The sequence below is a fragment of the Lepisma saccharinum genome, chromosome 13 (assembly GCF_977018435.1).
Source record: "Lepisma saccharinum chromosome 13, izLepSacc3.1, whole genome shotgun sequence".
Classification (NCBI taxonomy): Eukaryota; Metazoa; Arthropoda; class Insecta; order Zygentoma; family Lepismatidae; genus Lepisma; species Lepisma saccharinum.
In genome coordinates, this window is record NC_139241.1 from 2531621 (window position 1) to 2551783 (window position 20163).

The 20163-nt window shown below is 38.0% G+C and overlaps 1 long non-coding RNA gene across 1 annotated transcript; it reads right to left on the reverse strand.

The window, feature by feature from the left end:
* Nucleotides 1-283: 283 nt before the first annotated feature.
* LOC145997140 (uncharacterized) lies at nt 284-19997 on the reverse strand. The gene is made up of 3 exons (XR_014442869.1): nt 19945-19997; nt 6892-6988; nt 284-571 (listed from the first exon to the last, which is right to left on the reverse strand). It is a non-coding gene; the product is annotated as an uncharacterized LOC145997140 (long non-coding RNA).
* Nucleotides 19998-20163: the final 166 nt, after the last annotated feature.

Consider the following 20163-nt stretch of genomic DNA (forward strand, 5'->3'; position numbering starts at 1 on the left):
GCTTAACATTTGATTTGATTTTTGTTACTAAGCATCACTTCTCTGCCACTTTTGGCTAATCATGATGATGAGGATGAAACTGATGGAGAAACATAAAGCAAATCAATCAATCATTCAATACAGGGTGTTTAAAAAAGAATCATCCAATTACAAAAGGCTATATCTTTCTTATTTATCATACCAGGAACTTGGAATTGCTTTTAAAATACACAGCTATACATAGATTTTTACATAAATCATGTTCATAAGTGCTCAATGTGACCCCCTTTGGAAGCTTGGCATATGTCCATATGGTAGGAGAATTCGTCCCATGCAGATGCGAGCATGTCTGGAGCCACTGCTGCTGTGATCCGATGTCGCAGTTCATCCACAGTAGTCTGAAGTGGAGGCACATAAGCAGTGTCTTTAATGTAACCCCACAAGAAAAAACACACACAATGAGGTCGAGCGACCTAGGAGGCCATGCATGCAATTCCTCATTGTTTGGACCCTAACGGCCTATCCATCGTTGAGGAAGTGTGTTGTTCAGGAATCTTCGAACATCCCGGTGCCAATGCGGTGGAGCTCCATCCTGTTGGGAAATGGAAATGAAGTCATTGCAATCAAGCTGTAACTGTGGGAAAAGCCAGTTCTCAAGCATTTCCAAGTATTACATTCCTCGGACAGTGTCAGCCAAAAAGAAGTACGAACCATAGAAACGGCGCAAAAACATTAAGTTTAGAAGAGTCTTATTTCATGCTGGACAACTTCATGTGGCTTCACTAAACCCCACCTTCCCGCTTAGATGAAAAGTTGCCTCATCACTGAACACCAGTCGTGACAGAAAAAAATTTAGTTCTCCGCTTTCCTGATGAGAATAAAATTACAAAACTATACATGGCGTACCTTATCACCATTGCGGAGGGCCTGCAGTAGTTGAATCTTATAAGGTATAAACATAAGATATCGCCCCAATACACCCTACACAGTGGTAGGGGAAATCGTAAGTTCAGTACTCACTCAACGAGTGTACCTTTTCGGACTGCGAACTAAGCTTTGTTGATTGCGCTCCATGTGTACGTCAGAAACACTAGGACGGCCTGTTGATTTCCCTTTGCACAGACAACCTGTCCCTTTGAACTGTTTGTGCCAACGTTGAATACTCTGTGTGGTTGTGGTAGGAGGTTCAACACCATACTGTCGTCGAAATTCACGCTGCACTGTTGTAACAGATTCACACACTTCAAAGCGCAGTGCACAGAAAGCTTTTTGTTGCTACGTCGCCATCTTGCTTGAATCTGATGCGAGCGTGGGGGGAGCGTGCTACTGCTCGTACCTGCCAGCAATCATGTGAAACTCACGAATATCCCCTTCATAACAGTACGTTGTTAGATGTGTTTTAGCAAACGGTTACCGACTTAAATGACTTGATTCTTTTTGAAACACTGTGTATTTCAACTATTGTATAATCTGCTTACATGGATGTTTTTGACAAAAACTTGAAATCGCTTACTGTAATGTTCATTTCTGATGTTTTTGAAAGGTGTGAGGGGCATTTTTATCCATATTTTGTCACAAAATGAGGTGCAAAATGTGAAATGAACTCTTAAAACTTGAAATAGAGTATTTTTACCGACACAACACTTTTTGAAGTTAATTATCCTGCAAGTTATGCAAATCACGGAAAACCGATTTATTCTGATTTAAAGATATGATACTGTACACAGGAATAAACTTAGGAGTGAAAAACTACATAAATGTGATATTCGAAGGGAAATGTTTGATATGTGTAATAAGAGTAGTTGTTTAAAAATCAAAATTAGTTTTACTCACCGTTTTAACACTGAAATGTCATTTTACATAACACTTCTGATCCCAAAATGTGCCCAGTTCTTATACGGAAATCTTGATCTTTTTTTGGCCATAAATATGAGGCTCTACTTACAACCTAAGAATTTGTCACATTCATTGCTATCTCCAGTGTTCCAATTTCATGATGAAATAAAACGATGTTGCTATTAGATTTGTTTAGCATGTGAACATGTATTTTAAAAATTGATATTAAGATTTGAGATGGATGTTAGATGAAAACAAGATAATATTGCTAGGGGTATATCAGATTGTCCACTAACTTGTGTGCAGCCCACTTTGGAAGGTGTATTCATAAAGCTTGGTTTTGGAAGGGCGAGCAGTTGTAAAATCATGGCATGATAGGGATTACAAATAGCTGGAGAAACTTTACTATCTGCCAGTTTTAGTAAGCTAATGGGGTTTGTGATATTTCCATGACATTGTATTCATGTTTCCATAAAATGATGATGATCTGTGTAAAGACGAAAAATTCTGATACGGTTTATCGTACATTTCAAACCGATGAGAAGTTCCGCAAAATCTAGGATTCAAACAAGGTACCCCTGCAAAATTTACTTGGCAAGACTGATATGCAGTAGATGTATTTCCAGGTTTACCTACCAAAAACTGTCTATTTATTGATATATAACTGCTTTGTGCACTACCACATTCAAGTATTTAATGTAAGTTGTGTTGAGACACTCCTCAATGTATGTTTTCCTCTTAAAAACAAGAGCTTTCATGCTCTACAATGCTGGAAATAGCAGAAGCAAGGAAGAAGTTTCATCAGAGAAACCCTGCTGAGATTGTGAACACGAGGTCTGGATAAAAAGCACTGTTATGATGGTACCTTCAAAAGCAGGGAGAAAGTAATGATTCCTGGACCAGCCTTAGGTACTACAAAAAAAAGTCCCTCACCGTGGCTGTGCGATCTAAGGCATCATACTTTGGGCCCCAGCTATCCGCACATTCGGATTTTCAGCACTTAAGCATTTTCATTCCGATATTCGCCGATGGATTCAGTGCTGAATCCATCAGATTGCACCTCCTCCACTTCAAACAGGGGCTGGTGCAAGTGGTGAATTTTAGGAATTGTGGGTAATTGTAGTCTGCTAACGATGAGCTACAATGGCGTCGATGAGAAGAATGGAAGTGAATTACGGGCCGGAAATCTACAGAATAAATGTGTGGGTTCTGCCATTGCACCTGTAAGTAGAAATAAATCTTCCTCTTCCTTCGTACTATCCTTAGTTGTTCTTTTAAATTCATTCAACAACGGTGTTTCCATAAAAACCGAAGCAAGAGCCGAAACTGCAGAGTAAAGAGCAACGGTAGCCTCCATTTTGAAACAATTTGTGATGAAAATTCAAACATAAGTGGTGGAATAGTCGATGAAGTCAACTGAAGCTTCAGCGCTGAACATCTGAAGGTACTGCATGGGATAAGTGCAGGTTCGAGTCTCCTGCAGAAAGCATAAAAACTTTTCTCCTGAGATCACGACCAGAGTATGGGACCAGTGGCCACTCGCAATCGTGAGGAAATTGGGGAGGTACAAATGAGTAGCGTAACCAGGTCATGGAAACCTACAACGAAGACTGGGGGGTTTGTCATGCTGACCACACGTCACCCCGTAACTGGTTGGATGATCTGCCACCTCGAGTGAGTGAGTAGAATGAGGTGGGAGTGAGGCCGGCAGTCGGTGTAGACCCACCAATGCATTTAAAACACTGGCATGGGAGCAGTGATGCTAGACTGTTATGGGAAATCCTGTAGTTCGTATATTTTTGAGGTGTCAGAAAGCTTGGTACTACTGTAAGTAGGCCAGGGCGTTCAATAGACTGTTGCACCACAGTTTATTATTAAATACAATAAAATTAGACCTCTCCACATGAAGAGGTAATAGATTGTGATTCCTAAAGACTGGATAGTGTCATTTGGTTGAAGTGACAACTTGACTCACCAGGTTAAATTCTGAACCTGCTAAACCAATGGCTACCCTTCGTTCTGCTCTCAAGAAGTGACATATTCTGTATACTTGAATAAATACAGTGACAATCGTCGAGTTCAAATGACAAACATTCAGAGAGCTTCTTACATTTAAATAACATTTCACACAAAACTGACATGTCAGTTGAGGATTTCACCAATCAAATGCAGGCTTGTGGAGCCTGTCATGCCATTACAGTGTGAAACATCGCTGTTGATTGGCTCATTCCCAAGCAACCTCCCTTACTGGCTCGTATATTTGGCAGATTTGAATCCTACTGAAAATCTGTGGCAGTACTTGGACCAAAGAGTAAAATGAGACAGACAACCAATTTGGGAGCAGCTATACCGCTGGTGTTTCCAGCTGGCAGCTGGGAAACAACAGATCAGTGATCAGTTTAATTCTCTTCGACTGACATCGGGCATTTTTGAGTCACAAGGTACCGAAAGTTACTGGCAGGACGAAACAAATGAGCATTGGATACACCGCATGTTGCCAAACATACTGTAAAACCGGGGGGGGGGGAGTTGATCAGTGCCGTTACTGGATAAACGTTGTACAATAGTACACAAAGCATGGAAAATTAGTACACAAAACACCCAAACACCGTACAAACAAGTCAATAAAAACAAGTGACAAAAACAGACATACACTTGGCAACATTGTAATGGAGGAGCAATGTTCCCCCTACAGCTTTTACTTGGCAAGTAGGGTTGTTGACACTCATCGAGGCACTCACCCCCGAAGACAATTGGTGGACAGATAGCAAAAAGCAGGTCAGCCACTAGTTGGCACTGTGATCAGTAGGGCTTGGATAATTATGCATTTTGCATATTTAAGGATTTTTAACTAAAAATGCATATTTCATATACAGGTGCATATTTGTATGAAAATAAGTTGATATTGTACATATTTTTGTACCCACAACCAACACCGAGCATATACTGTATTTATTTTTCTTCTACTCGCTACTCTTCTATCTCTCTTTCTGTCTTTCTTCTTTACTTTTTCCTGGATTGTATGAAATGTGGCAAGTACGTCATTCTCACCTCAACAATCGACTAAGCTGCCAACGCCACGTTCAAAGGGTTACAACTTCAAACAATCATCAAAATTATAGAAGACATTAAAGAGGCCCTCGTCCATGTTTCCTGGGTTCGATACTGTAAAGGGGCACTAAGCACACATAAGAACAAAACATGGGACAAAATACACACAGACTTAAAACACCAAATAATTGGATGCAGTATTGAAGAAGAGTTTTTTTCTGAGCCTTGAACCATATTAATTGCAAAAATCTGTGTAGCGAATGAGCATTCAGAATAATGAATATTCATTGCCTGGCATGTAATATTTCATAGTTTGTAATATCCAGCATTTATAAATTAAACTGGTTTTTAAAGTGCATATTTTACACTTTTTTAGTGCATATTTTGCATTTTTTGGTGCATAACTATCCGAGCCCTAGTGATCAGCATAGTGACTGAGTGGTTTCACACTGACGTTACCTATACCTGCATACTTTCAGAGACCACGGCCAAGTGATATGCTATTGTGGGTGTAGGGGAGAAATAATGTGATATTAATTATGCTACGCATCTGGGGACTAATCTTTTGTAGTGACTGCTCATATGGATTTCTCATATATTTGGTATTTTACGTGCACAGTGAGTTTTTTGGCTTCATTTGAATCTGGTCTCCAGCGACAGGACCCCAATGACACTGCACCTGCTTACACACTTCAAAAAACTTTTTTACACTTTAAAATGTATATGTGTAATTTGAAAGAAATAGCTCTTTACTTTAATGTTACCACATTACAACGGTTTGTTAAAATTACAGCTACTAAAATTTAGATTATTTTCGGCTTGTTTCATGTATTATTAAGTGCTATTAAAAAGCAAAATATAATGAACATCATATATAAAGACCGCAAGTTACACATTTCAACCTATCACTACTACATTAGATAACACCTATTAATAATTGAAAACCACCATGACTTAAATTTACGTTGCTCAGATAACTATTAAGTATTATTTGACCATTTCCAGTATTACAAACATTAATGTTATGAAAACAAGTATAATATTTAGTTCATCATTTTGAACAAACTGACAAATTAAGGCAATCTGTGTATTGAAGTTAGAGAGTAATTAATTTTTCATTATATTAACGTGCTATGTCAACACTGAAATTAAGGAAATCGTGGACACTTTCAGAAATTTATTTAGGGATGATTAATATTATAATGGTAATAAATATATTTTTCAATTATTCAAATTAAGAATGCTTCATTTAATAAGAATGAGAATTCAATGGAGCTTACACTGATGTAAAGCAAGTTTGCAATTATGAGAAACTGAATACAACTGTTATACACATTTAGTGACTTCATCTTTCAAATTAAACCCACTGAAAAAACCCGTTGAAATTTCAGCAAAAAATGCACACTCGAACCCGGTTCTTTGCATCCTGTGCCATTGTTCTATCAACTGAGCTACCCAGTCAGGCCTGGCTTCGCCGATTTATAATTGTTGCTGCCAGCAAAAAAATCAGGCAAAGCCAAGGCTGGTTCAGTAGCTCAGTTGGTAGGGCAATGCCATGGTGTGCAAGAGACCTGGGTTCAAGTCTTGGTAGTTTAGCATTTTTTGCTAAACTTTTTACATGGTACAGCTGACGTGTGTGGCAAATTGTAAGTAAAAAAACCTGGTGAAAACGTTGATGAGACATGCAATTTGATTTACATCACAACCCTTGCAGAGAGTAATCATAAATCAACTGTATTTCATTATTCCTCTAACTGTTGAATATTGCTGGAAATATCTCGTTAATGAAGGTACTGTCATACAGTCCATAAAATGCAGACTACACAATCGCATGGACATAATTTCAGTATGAACTTTTTATAGTTAGAGTTATTAAAAGAAAACACAGCAATAACATGAAACTTTGAGGTTGGAATGAAACACTCTTCTCCAATCAACTAAAATTCTGCAGAAGAGCGATTGAAACCAAATCAACCATATTTAGTACCAACCCACAACCACTTGAAATTCAAAATGAGTACTCACCCTTGTCTGCCTCCAGACAAATGCACTAATGTTAGAGTAGGTAAAAGAACTTGTGTGCAGCCCAACTTATTGGTCAGGGATCCAAAATCGAAGAGTCCTGGATAAAATTTTTGATGCATATTAAAATCAATTACATTACACAATTGATGTGATTAGAATTATAGGACCAACCAAACGCTCCATAGAGAGCATGAATACACCCATCACCTTCAACACACTCTGGATAACCCGCTATCAGATGTACAAGATTTAATATGTGTATTTAGAAAACCACGGACCATGTACATAGTGTACACTGATTGTCTTACATCAGGTAAATTGCCAGCTGTTTACAAATCACAAATCTATCAGCATCTTTCTCAAAGTACAAATTGTAGTACTAACACAATGTACGCTGAATAGGTGGACGGGTGTAATAAGTGGTCTACTTTTAATTTTGCTACCAAAGTTTCCATGTTCAAGTCCTGGCCTAGGAATGGGTAATAATAACCCATGGTGCAACAGTCCACGAGGGCCAGTGTCTACCTACTGGCTGCCACCCTCTCTCTCACCATCCAAACAGTTAAGGGGTGATGTATGGTCAGCACAACAAACCCCCGGTCATTGTTGTAGATTTCCGTGACTGGGTTACACTACTCATTCGAGGCTCCCCAATTTCCTCACAATTGTCTGTAGCTACCGGTCCCATACACAGATCTGAAATCTCAGGAAAAGTTGTTATGCTTCCCCCAAAAGTTTCGAACTCGCATGTGCTTTGTAGCTGGAGCCTAAAGCTTGAACCTTAGACCTGACGGCCATGACTATTAGAACTAATGGTAGCATGTAATTATGAGTATAGTTGTAAAGAGTTTTTTTTTTTTAATTTGCAGAAGATAATAAATGCTTGCTTTTGCAGCATCAGTGAACAAATACATATAGGTTACGACTAAGAAACATGCAAATTATTAACCTGCATATTATATGAAATGTAAATTCTATTGTTTAATACCGTGCGTCCATTTCGATCTGCAGCCGAGAGATCGGGAGAAGCGTGGCGGGCGGCACTGACGGAGATGCCGACATTTGCGGCCTGAAATGCCCGCTTATTTTTATGGACATATGCAGACATTTATATAAATATTGCAAAACGAGCACTAACCTGTGTTATAAGAGTATGGTTTTAATTTTAGTAGCTTAGTGACTGTATGTGCCGATGATTTTGACACGCCCACCTCTTGTGAAACACGGCGTAGAGGTTTGTTTGGAGAACGTTCTAACGCTGCACCAATATCATCGAGTTTTGCTTCGGTTAGAATCAGTCGTTTTTGCTTAGGTGTTTTAAAATTTAACGATACAGTTTCTCATAATTTCTCATAATTTAAGGACAAGATGTCTAACCGTATCTCTGTGTGGAGTTGAAACGCATGGGAATTTCTGTACAAATTACCTACACACGTCTCGACACGAGTTTGTTTTCACGTAGGTACGTGTCATACATAAAAAAATCTTTGTTCTAACGTGAATCTTGCGGCTGGCATTCCAATCGTCTCACTGACACGTCACACACACACACTACAATAACACAAACAAGTAACTGCAAGTAACCAAGAATAACACTCTTGCGCACAGTACGAAATTAACACGCTCTTGGTTTACATTGCTCGCCACTATATTTACAACTCTGTCTTCATCTAGTCGCGAAGGAACAAAAAACTCGAGCTCGGAGATTTCGGATTGCAAGGAAGCTCACGAACACTATTGACTTTTAACGGTTTCTTGTACAGCGTAATCTTGATACAGTGTTGCACATTCAAAACCTCCAAACGATCCCCATCGGCACAAAACTCTTTCAAGGATATAAACTTAAGCAGGACGTTACTGGTCAAAACTATGATTAAAATGTTTTATTATCTGTGGCTCTTAACATCGTTTCTAAAGCTTTTTTTTTGTGTATATAAGAGCAGAACTCGGATGAATTACAGAAGAACTTTTGCGTGTTATAACACAGGTTAGTGATCGTTTTGCAATATTTATATAAATGTCTGCATATGTCTATAAAAATAAGCAGGCATTACAGGCCGCAAATGTCGGCATCTCCGTCAGCGCCGCCCGCCACGCTTCTCCCGCTCTCTCGGCTGCAGATCGAAATGAACGCACGGTATTATCGCATCCATGAACATTTGCTGGAGTGATGCCACACTGCTAAAAATGCATCAAGTTTTTCAACTAAATCTCTCTTATGACAAAAGCTAACCCAAACAATGGCTGAACTGCATGTCACACTGAAAGCTGCTCTTATCATTAGTAAAGACCACGATTGGACTATCAGTGACAGCTAACACCAATCTGCGAACTAACGGGGGAATGCCGGGGACTTTTCCCCACAAAACATTTTATTCCCGGCAAACAAAAATCATTTTTATCCTTTCCAAGGGATGTTTTCATCCCCTTCAAAGAAAATGCAATTGAAATCATGTAGTATACCATTTCTTACCTATGTAACACACAACTGAAAAGTCATTTGTGTCCATTAATTACCAGTCTTCAAAGAATTCCATGTCGAAAAGTAGGCAGCTTTGTGGATTAATGGAGGACACCAAATGACCAACCTCACCAAGCATGCATTAAAGCATTTGCAAGAAACTTGTGAGTAGGTTAAACTGATATTAATTTTGAACCTGGTAATAAAACTTTGGTGAAGTTTTCAGTTAAACTAGTTTCATAGCTCTTTTGTCTACAAGTTTGAATTTTCTTAGAATGTAAATACAGTTGAACCTTAGTTATACATATGCCAAGGTGAAGAGAAAATATAGGCTAACTTATAACTGAGAGTTACTTGAAAATCAGATTTAGATGCCATGTCATATCATTATTAAAATACTGTAATTGTATCTATTTTGAGGAACAAAGTACAGTATTATAATACAGGTTATTTCTATCACAAAGTGGTAAAATTAACGAATCTAAAAGTTTGATTCTTAAATACATTGCATTTGCCATCTTAATAGTTTTATGTGAAATAGCATCCATTTTACTTTCTGGCCAAATGTATAACTTCTCCCCTTTCTATTGTCCATGGCTGACCAGTAGCAACTGAACACAGCAAACGCCAGCTGTTGGCATATTTTTAACATGTGTACTTTCGTATCGCGATTTTGCACAAAAGAAAATGTGTCATGTTCTGAACAACTGCGACAAATCTTTCTCTTCTCGTTTCATGTCACCTCTCCTTGCTTTCTCTCTGAAGCAACCGACTTTCTCGTAACTACAGACTGACCGACTCCATGCTCACCTATCCTGTTTCGTATTTGAAACTCGCCCTGTGTTTTTGTAACAACAAGAAATGTATACTTCTGTAACATTGTGTAGTTTGGTTACGTACAAACTGTATTTTATGAAACTTAGTATGTATAACGCAGAATTACATACAAATAAGGTTTAATTAACAAGTTTTTAAATTGCATTTTGCTGGGACAAATAGTAATTTACGTATAAAACAGAATTACGCAGAACTGGGTTACGTATAAAAAAATCTCAACTGTATACTAAATGTTTCTAACTTATGTGTAAATGTTATCATTTTCAACCAATGTTTTAAGGCACTTAGAACCGCTAGGCAATAGTTTAGCTTACTGACTGGTAACATACATTCAAATTTGCATATCCCCAGCAAAAAACTACTTCCTAAAATGAAATAAAAAAATACGCCACTGGTATACATGCCCCCCCCCCCCCCCCCGCAAAATACTTATTTCGTACAGTGACCACTAGGGCTAGAATTTTGATGACCTTAAAATTGCCAAAAAAATGACCTTTAAAAAATGCATTTATGACCTAATACAGGCAAGAAAATGCTCTATAAACTTACAAAAATGATCTAAAAATTCTGAAAAATTTGTAGAACAAATTTATAAACTACCAAGATAAATTCAAATTACAAATTAATGTTACAGTATCTATCACATGTTCATTGTGTATGGTAGTATAAGTAAGAAAGTTCACTTTTGTCGTCTTTTACACTTTAAGTAATGAGTTGCAGTACACAACTAAAATCATACGCAAATTTTCAAAAGTGAATGATTGTCGGACAAGAATTCCTTGTACAGACTTCAACCGACAAGAGGAGTGTACTTGAAATGAACAATATCACTTGCTGTTATACCTGCCGCAAAATTAGTTTGGTATTGAGAGCTGAAGGAACACGCGTCACGGTGTTGCCATATCATGCGGTACAGTACGCCCTGCAGCCGTCTGACGCTGTGTTGAGGAAAACGTGTTATGAAAAGGAACAATGATGAAATGTGTTATTGTTTTTCGAGGAAAACTGAATAACAATGATGAATGTGTTATTGTTTTCTCTCTTCATTTCCATCTCCCTTACAACATGAACGAATTAACGAAACGAGCATTGTTTACAGGTTACCTTTTCAATCCATTCTGTATATACACTTTCAATAATCATTTCTTTCCGAAGTCCCCGTTAAAGTCTGCCCATCTTTCAATTATACCGCAACTGAGTTGGTGGGGCGTCTGACTTTCACGTGTGAGACCCGCGGTGGTTTGTGGAACTTTTTCAAATATCCCGAGCGGCTCCGGGGTCGACTCAGCCCAAGTGAGTACCTGGGGCAAACCTGCGGTAAAGGCGGTTGGTGAACCACATCACCTCCATAATATGGCCTAGGTCGAGGTCGAGAATGTGTGGAGCTTTACCTCCACATCCCCATATGCCTACATACTTTACTTTATTTTGCGTCCATTATTTTTTTTTGTATGAGAATCCCAGATATTTTATGACTGTCCTTAAAGATGTTTCCCCACCTTGAAAAAATGCCGAATCTTTCAACGAAACTCGCAGTTTCCCAACAGTGGGATGATCTTTCCTCCTATAATAAGAGTAAATATGGCGACGAATAGCATTTTGCTGAAAGGTATCTAAATTTGTCACGCGTTTATTGATATTCCTCTTCTTTCCTGGGGTTTCCAATTTTGAAGCCTCGCATTTATTTATTTATTTCTACCACATTATATTTTTCTTTCCCTATAGTAACAATAGTGTTCTTAGACACGCCGAAAGCAGCAGCAGTCCTGTCCAGAACTTTATTTACAGAAATGATTGGAGCCCCATTGTTTTTCTCTTGCTCAAATTATTTGCGCTCAGAACAAACCATCTCCCGCGTTTGTCCTTTGAGAAGAATTCCTTTTTCTTTTAGTGCATGGCCTCTTTGGTACATTGTCATCTCGAGTATTGCCTCCTGTGCTTGACATTCTTCACACAAGCTCACGACACACTCAAGAACACAGAAAATTATGTACAAAAAATAACAACTAAAACAACACGCTATATATAACAAAGAATACTCTAAATTCAATAAACACTAAACAACGGACCGGTTAAAATATCACAGCAACGCAACAAACAAACAACACGTCCTCTCCCAACAACATGAAATCTGATCGCAGGAAGAATCGCCAGATAAGCGGCAACACCGAGATAAACGTTGTCTGTTGCTAGGTAACCAGGGCTTGGGTGAAGCACTGGGAAGATTTTGATTGGCTCGCATGCCAGCAACCCACCCTCCCGCAGTGCCGTAGACCCGATTTCAACACGTGCTTCCCAAGCGTCAATACCAAACTAATTTTGCGGCAGGTATAGGTCACTTTCAATTCCATGGAGTGCAACTCAAGAGGAATTTTGAACAATAATCCGTTCGGCAACAATGTATTTACTGATAGAGGGGGAAATCACATTGTTTGAGCTGAGTTTACACAACAGCACGTGTCAACAATACTGCACAGAATTTCTTTGTTTCTTCAAACACAGTCCTTCAGAACTGCGCTGAAGGCAATAAGATGAGAGTCGGGAACCTCTCTCTTTCAAAGGGTTACATTTGCATGTAAAATGCCCCCTCTTTCATCAAAATGTAGAAAAATGCATAAGATGACTTTTAAAAGGCCAAAAAATGACAAACTGTTTAAAAAAATACCTTTACTCCAAAAAGGATCACAAAATGCACAAAATGCCCTAACAAATGCATCCCAATTTATTCACTTACGTGTAAAAAACGTTTCTATCTACTTATGCAACGTTTCTGCTTTACCAAAAAGAAGATGCACTTGCATCAAAATCCTAGCCCTAGTGATCACACACCACACCACTGCCATATATGCTATGCTTGATATGTGAAGCAAAAAAATAGCTCCCTTTGTTGTGACTGGTCATGTAGAGTTGTGTATGTTATGTTCACTACCATAGCTGTATGAAGGATTTTTGATTCACAGCTATTTTTTGAAAACATCACCATGGACAAGCATGTGCATTTGTATTGCACTTAGGTGCCTGCTACTTGGCATCTCAGCCACCACCACTTCTTCAGCACTGGCTACAACATGTGCTTGCTGAAATACGACCTTTCAAAAACGACACTTCCAGAGTGCATAAGTGAAATTAGAAAGTAAAGCTCTTCCATTCTACGTACTTTTGGTTAGTGATAAAATATATCAAACTGACGTCTTAATTTGAATTTTTTTTTTTTTTTTTTAAATCTGACTTCATCTTCACGTAACTGCTTTATCAAATGAAGAAATTCACTAAACTTGGTTCTTTTCAAATCCATCTCATAGACCCATTTTCTTTCACATTTACACCATAAAAGTAACAAAAGCAAACCATCCTTACAATCGGCACTATTCTCATACTGGGGGAATAAAAGATGTGAGTATAATAAATACTCGCAAGCGAATTACTAACTTTATCCACGAGACTTACTTTTAATCTTTCTATTAATTTCGGTGGCCACCAGGTGTAGTGAATATAGCAAGCATTGCAAACATAGCATGGCACTCCATGTGGCCGCAGCTTTATGGGAAAACATCTCACAGAAACTGAGGAAAAATTTAAAGCATTCAGAGTTCAAAGTACTGTCCACTTACAGCAAGATGTTCTATAAATCTGATGGTAAATCATGGCTACCATTGCTCTGGGAGTTCCAGGAGTGCTAAACGGTACCCTTAACCCTCTGTGCCACCTTGAGAAAGTGAAATATGGTGTATGAAGATTATGTTATGAATGTTTCACACTATATTTAGCTCACGGAGATGTGTTATTGTGAAATAAAGTACTTCCGTTACCATACCATGAAGCAGAACAGCTCGAAGGCTTCGTGCAAATGAATATAGCACCGAACATGGCATTCCACAACAGCAGCTATAATTTTACGTCATTAGGTTAGGAGTGTTAAGATTTCAGTTTTCTCTCGCTATTTTAGTGTGCACACAAATGTTTTTTACTAACAAAAAGCAGCGAAATTATTACCAGTTTATTTCGTCATTTTTAACATTCGCACTTACATATTCTGCATTGAGAGATTCTTTAAGGTTGCATTTTGCTTTTTTCATGAAAATATTTTCAATTTTTAGCCCAAGTTCCTTTTGTTTTATTGTGATTTCATCATGCTACGAATGCAATTTTTACATGGCTGGATTTCGATGTACGTCTGTTAACACATACTGCAGAGTTTTAGCCATTGCTTAAGATTTTGTTCAATATGTGCTTTCGTGGTTAGGTTAGGCAGGTTAGGTTTGGTTCCCTTAGCATTAAAATAAAGTCCTTAATACTTTCTACTAAGGTTCAGATTTACTTCTACATTCATTCCCACGCTTCTACGATATTTACTGTCGCTTGACAATGGAGAATATCTTATCCATGGGTAGTGCGCATGATTGCATAAGGTAATTTTTAAGTGTTTTTTCAACATAAATAACATTTTTCGAGTCCAAACAGTGCTCATTACTTTAAGGAAGGTTCAAATTTCGTGTGACAATGATTTCCAAAATTCTACGATAATTAGTCTTTGTGCTAGGAAAAATCATAAAACAATCGGAACAGTTACCCAATTTTTTACATTAAGAGTAATTTTTGTTCTTCCTATTTTCACTTGCGTAACATGCAATATGGAGGGCACAGCTTGACTACCGTTGTGGATCATCTGTGGGTATGCAGGGTTTCCAACCTTGTTAACCAAAAAATACCTACTATTGTGTTAGTCACGTGTGCAAATTGTATATTATGCACGGGTAGCCCCACAAACCATTGACGGATAGCCCCACGAACCATTTCCGGTAAGGTTTGGTTAGGTTGGGTTGCATGCAAAGGCAGACCCACAAACCACTGACAGATAGCCCCACGAACCATATCTGGTAAGGTTAGGTTAGGCAAGCATAGTTTTTTTAAAAAAAAAAGGGTTTCGAAACACTGACAAGGGGTTACATCATCAAACGTATGCAGCATCCGGTTCACATAGGGGAAGCAAATAAAAGCAATGGCAATTGTGCGTCGGTGAGATATCTCTCTTGAAAAATACATGAGTTCCCGGTCAAATACATTCCACGATGAAATAAAATACAGTTGAGAGCTGAGAAGACTGCGAGTGCGGGGTGAGGTTCGGGGGTGAACGGGGAGGAATTGTGAGGAGGGAAGCTTCGACTTGGTGTTCAATTTTTCAGTGTTGCCAGACATACAGAAATTCCTGTAGGAAAGGGTGAGAATCTGATAATGGAATCGGGACTCTCCAGTTGCTCACATCTTTCCCGAGGGACGACCGTGTCAGGTGCTTTCGCGAACAAGCATTAACAAGATGCTAGGAAATACACAAAAAGCACACACCCTTACTTTGTTAGTCATGTTGGAAGCAGATTGCTTTAATTTGTGAAGTTCTACTAATTGTTGCCTCAAATGTTTATTGCTAACATTCTTCACTTTATGTAATAAACGATTGCATTGTTTCTTTACTTGTTCTTCAGCACATTTTAATTTCTTTTTCACAGTTTCAACTCACTATTATTCTTGGAGATTGGGTATATTGAGTATATTTCCAGTACTCAAAGTCTCTGAATTATTGTGTGCCATGCAAATTATTTTGGAAGAAGATAACTCTAAGTTTTCCACTGCTCGCTTTCAAATCTTGACGTTTATTGGCACGTCCACTTCGATCAATTATGTAATTTGGCTGTTGCACACTACAATTCACCACACAACCAGGTAAATTTAAACTTGGTTCAGCATTTTTATTAAGCTGCGTTCTACAGGCATTGCTCAGCAGTTCTGCTTTTAAGTTTAGTTCGTAATCGGCATCCAGAAAATGCGATGAGCACACTGTGGCTGTTTTGATATTAACAGGATCTAATCTCTTACACTTTGAAACCCACATCTTGCACATAATCGGATCCTTTGGGACATGGCCATAGGCAGGAAAAATGTTGGGGAGGGGGTTCACTCTTAATTTTTCCCATGGGCGTCGCATAATCTTTAGTCATAGAAATTACGTTGTTTGACCATTCACATGAAACTTAATTTTTGGGATTTTGAAAACTGTGGAAAGCAGTAATTCTTTGGTTTAAATGATAAAACATAACCTGGTACCTGCATTGTAACCTCAATTTTTATACCTAACGCTGTTTTTCTTCGGTTATTCTGTTCGAATACTAACTAACTGGACTTTATTAATAAAACTAACAAACGTTGTGCTATTTTGTAACTTGCAATAAACGATGTCTATTCTATAGACTAGTTCGATCCCACTTTCCGATGCTCATATTGTTCCTATGCTTTCCAAACAGCATTATATACTACAACCACTATGCACTATACAAGTATGTGCTTTATAGGACCGCATATAGGTTAAATATACAGTATGTACTACCGTATATCGACTTCTGGGTGAAGGATAGTGAATGTAACATGCTATGAAGCAGGATATTTTAGGTTTGAACACTTATGAAGGGGCATTTAAACCCTTATCGAACAGGGAATTAAAAGTTGTAACTGGAATTTTGGGATAATCGCAAGGGAATTTTCAGTCTGATCCAGGAACAGCACTGGAAAGAGGACAGCAGAAGTGAAAATGAAGGGGTCATGGGTGGGCTGTGATTCTAAGAATGAAACCCGTTTCGCTCAAATTTCAGAATTCAAAATGTTTGAAAATTTCAACTCGATCATTTCAGAATTGTGTGTCTGTTGAAACTTCTTTCAACCATTCGTGAAAAAATTAATTTTCCGTGGAAAGTGCATAGTTTACGTCGTCTGCTTCATGATATGGGTTTCAGTTGGAAAAAATGCAGAAGCAACAGAAAAATTCTCCTAGAACGTCCAAATATTGTTCATTGGCGTGCCAAATATCTAAGGGCAATTAAAAAAATTGAGATCGGAGAATCGTGTGATAGTATATATCGACAAGTCATGGGTCGACAATAATCTCACCTTTGGGAAATGCTGGCAAAGTGACTCAGTACAAGGAGTGTCAACCAACACCAGTTCCTCCAATAGGTTAATTTTAGTTCAAGGCACGGCTTCATAACTGTAGCAAACTTGATATTTAGGGCAGGAAAGGCAACCGGAGACTATCATGGACAGATGAATTCAGTTAACTTCGAGAAATGGGTGAGGGAAAAACTTCTGCCAGCCCTCCCGAGGGCAAGTGTTTGTGTATTGGATAACGCTCCCTACCACAACATACAGGTGAATAAGCCTCCGACTAAATATTCTGTGAAGCAGGAGATGATAGACTGGTTAAGACTAAACGAAGTGCCATTTTCAGAAAGCATGAAAAAATTTGAATTATTCCAATTGATCGAAAAGTACAGGCCGCCAGATAAGATTTTTCGTGTGGACGAACTTTTGAAGACGAATGGCCATTCAGTGCTTCGGTTGCCTCCTTACATGTGCGAATTGAATGCCATTGAACTAGCATGGGCTAAAATAAAACGACTTGTGAGGGAGAAAAATATAACAGGAGATTTGACGTTGTCAAGGTTGGAGGAAGTGACAAAGAGTGCGGTGGAATCTGTGACGCCAGCTGACTGGGAAGGATATGACAGGCATGTCATCACTGTCGAACAGGACTACTGGCAGAAAGATGGTCTGATGGAGGACACTGTGGATAGAATCGTTATTTCACTAGGTGGTATTGACAGTGATGAAGACGACATCATCAGTGACAGCGATTCATCTTCGGGATCGGAATTGGCACAAACCTTATCAGATAGTGACGATGACTGATGAAAGGTGAGTGGAAAGCATGTTATTGTACAAATACTTTAATCATCAAAGTAAAATTCCTCCATTATTAGTATTGCTTTCACTTGTTGCTATGTAATTTGTTCCATTCATTTGCAATGCGTTTTCGTACCATGCCTTTTTCATTTATGCCGCTGCCACCCTGAAAGGAAGACGAGCTGGCTGCGCACGGCGACAACAGTTTCGCATTCCTCAGCCTTGCAGTCTTCTCAGCTCCCAAGTGTACCTCCACGAACTTTGGAAATTCTACAGAAACCCATTTCCGTAAGTCGTTTCTTCTGTAAAAATGAAGAAATACATTGGGCCGATATGAAACTGTTACCGCGAAATTACTCCAAGGTGGCAGATTTTTTACGCAGGCCAGACTTTGAGATCAAATATCCCCATTATGTGTGTTTTCCGTAAACTGGAACATTTTATACTACGTGAAACATCGAAATCTGTCAATTAAAAAAAATAAACTTGCTGATGAAAATTGTGCTATATGTATGGTGCAATTTCTCAGTCCTAGTTTTCACACTAAGTCTCATGTCCCAGTAACATCCTCACTGTGATTCCCAATCTTCTTGTTCTCATTGAAAGTGGTCTTCACAATCATTTTCAAATTGTGGGCCCAGTGCTTAGTAGAAATTCACACGAATAACCAATTTCTATGGGTGAGCACATTGCATTATCATATTGTAACAGGTTGTAATTATAAAACCTGTTAGTGGAGTTAGAAATTTCTAAAATGCATAAAAATGGTTCATTTATTCTTACAATGTTTAACTGGAAAAATATTAAAAAAATCAATAAAAAATTGTGCATTTAAGGGTTTTAAAATAGACAAGAGGTTTGAACAAAAAAATGTTCTTTTTTTATACTAGTATTTGTCTAATGATATTTATTCTTTGTTATTAAAGATAAACCAGCATCATAACAAATAGAAAAAAATTAGAACAAAATGGATTTCAAATGTTCCATCTTTTCTTACAAAAAGATAAGGCTGTGGCTTAGGCCAGTAACGAAAGTTGGTGACCCAGATAGTTTATACATTTCCTCATATTTCAAAACGACTAATGATAATGACTTCAGTAGAGATAGTAACAAAAGAGCACAGCTTTTTCCAGGTAAATCACAAAAGCCATAAAACTTGTCTTTCTACAACTGTCACTCATATAACTACACGAGTTCAGATTTTTAGCTGTTCCCCACACTTACTAGATTGCAAGTGATTTTTGATTTTGCGTAAGACTAATTATTGATAGTGTTTGCTTCGAAAAACATGGTGCACAAAGGCCAGCAGAGAACACCACCTCTACAATTCTAAGTGGGTTAGTTATTTGCACACCCTGGGGGAGAAGTAAAACACAAACTCATAGGTAGAATGCAACTGCAACTATAAATTCGCAGGCCTATAAATTACTAAAGAAGTATTGTACAGAACATAAATTGGGATGTTGCCTATAGTTGTGCAACTCGTTGATAACATGAAAACCAGCTTACACCTGGCACGCAAGGTTCTTCTTCCAAGGTCACCAATTTCTATGAAAAGTTAAATTTTTTGTGTGTCTTTTCTCTGAAACTATAAATCCTTCCATTGTTTTATGCAATCGAAACTAGAAACTTGACTATACCTATGCCAAATATTTTCTTGACGGAAGAACTGAAAAGTATTGAAATTGCATAACTAAAAACTCGAAAGCTGAAATTAGTTTTACACAATATTAAAATACAAAAATCTACAGTGCAATAATTGTGTATAATTTTACATACCGCACTCCAGTTGAGAAATATTTGAAGTTTCCTAACTTCAACCCCTTCTTCACAAAATAGGTTTCTTCCACAGTGGTTTTGTTTCACATGCAAACATTTTTTTTTACTCTTATGAAAACGAAATTTATAAATTTATGTTTTTCGAGATCACTTTACGTATTTGAAAGATAGTTTTATCACCTTCTACAAACAAAGTTACATTATAAACCCACAAATTTTAAGAAATTAGGTGCAGGCATCATACTTACGGGACGACAGTTATTGTTCTGGTAGGCTTTCGCAATCGACCGATCCTTTTCGGCTATATTCGGAGTTAGGTCAAATCAAAATTCAAGAAACTTTCATATAAGATAAATGAATAATATGACATATGAGAGAAAGATAAAATGCCACTCATTTATTCTGTAAATAATAGCACATTTCGACAACACGTTTTGTATTACAAGTTCGTTTTTTTGTAAATTATT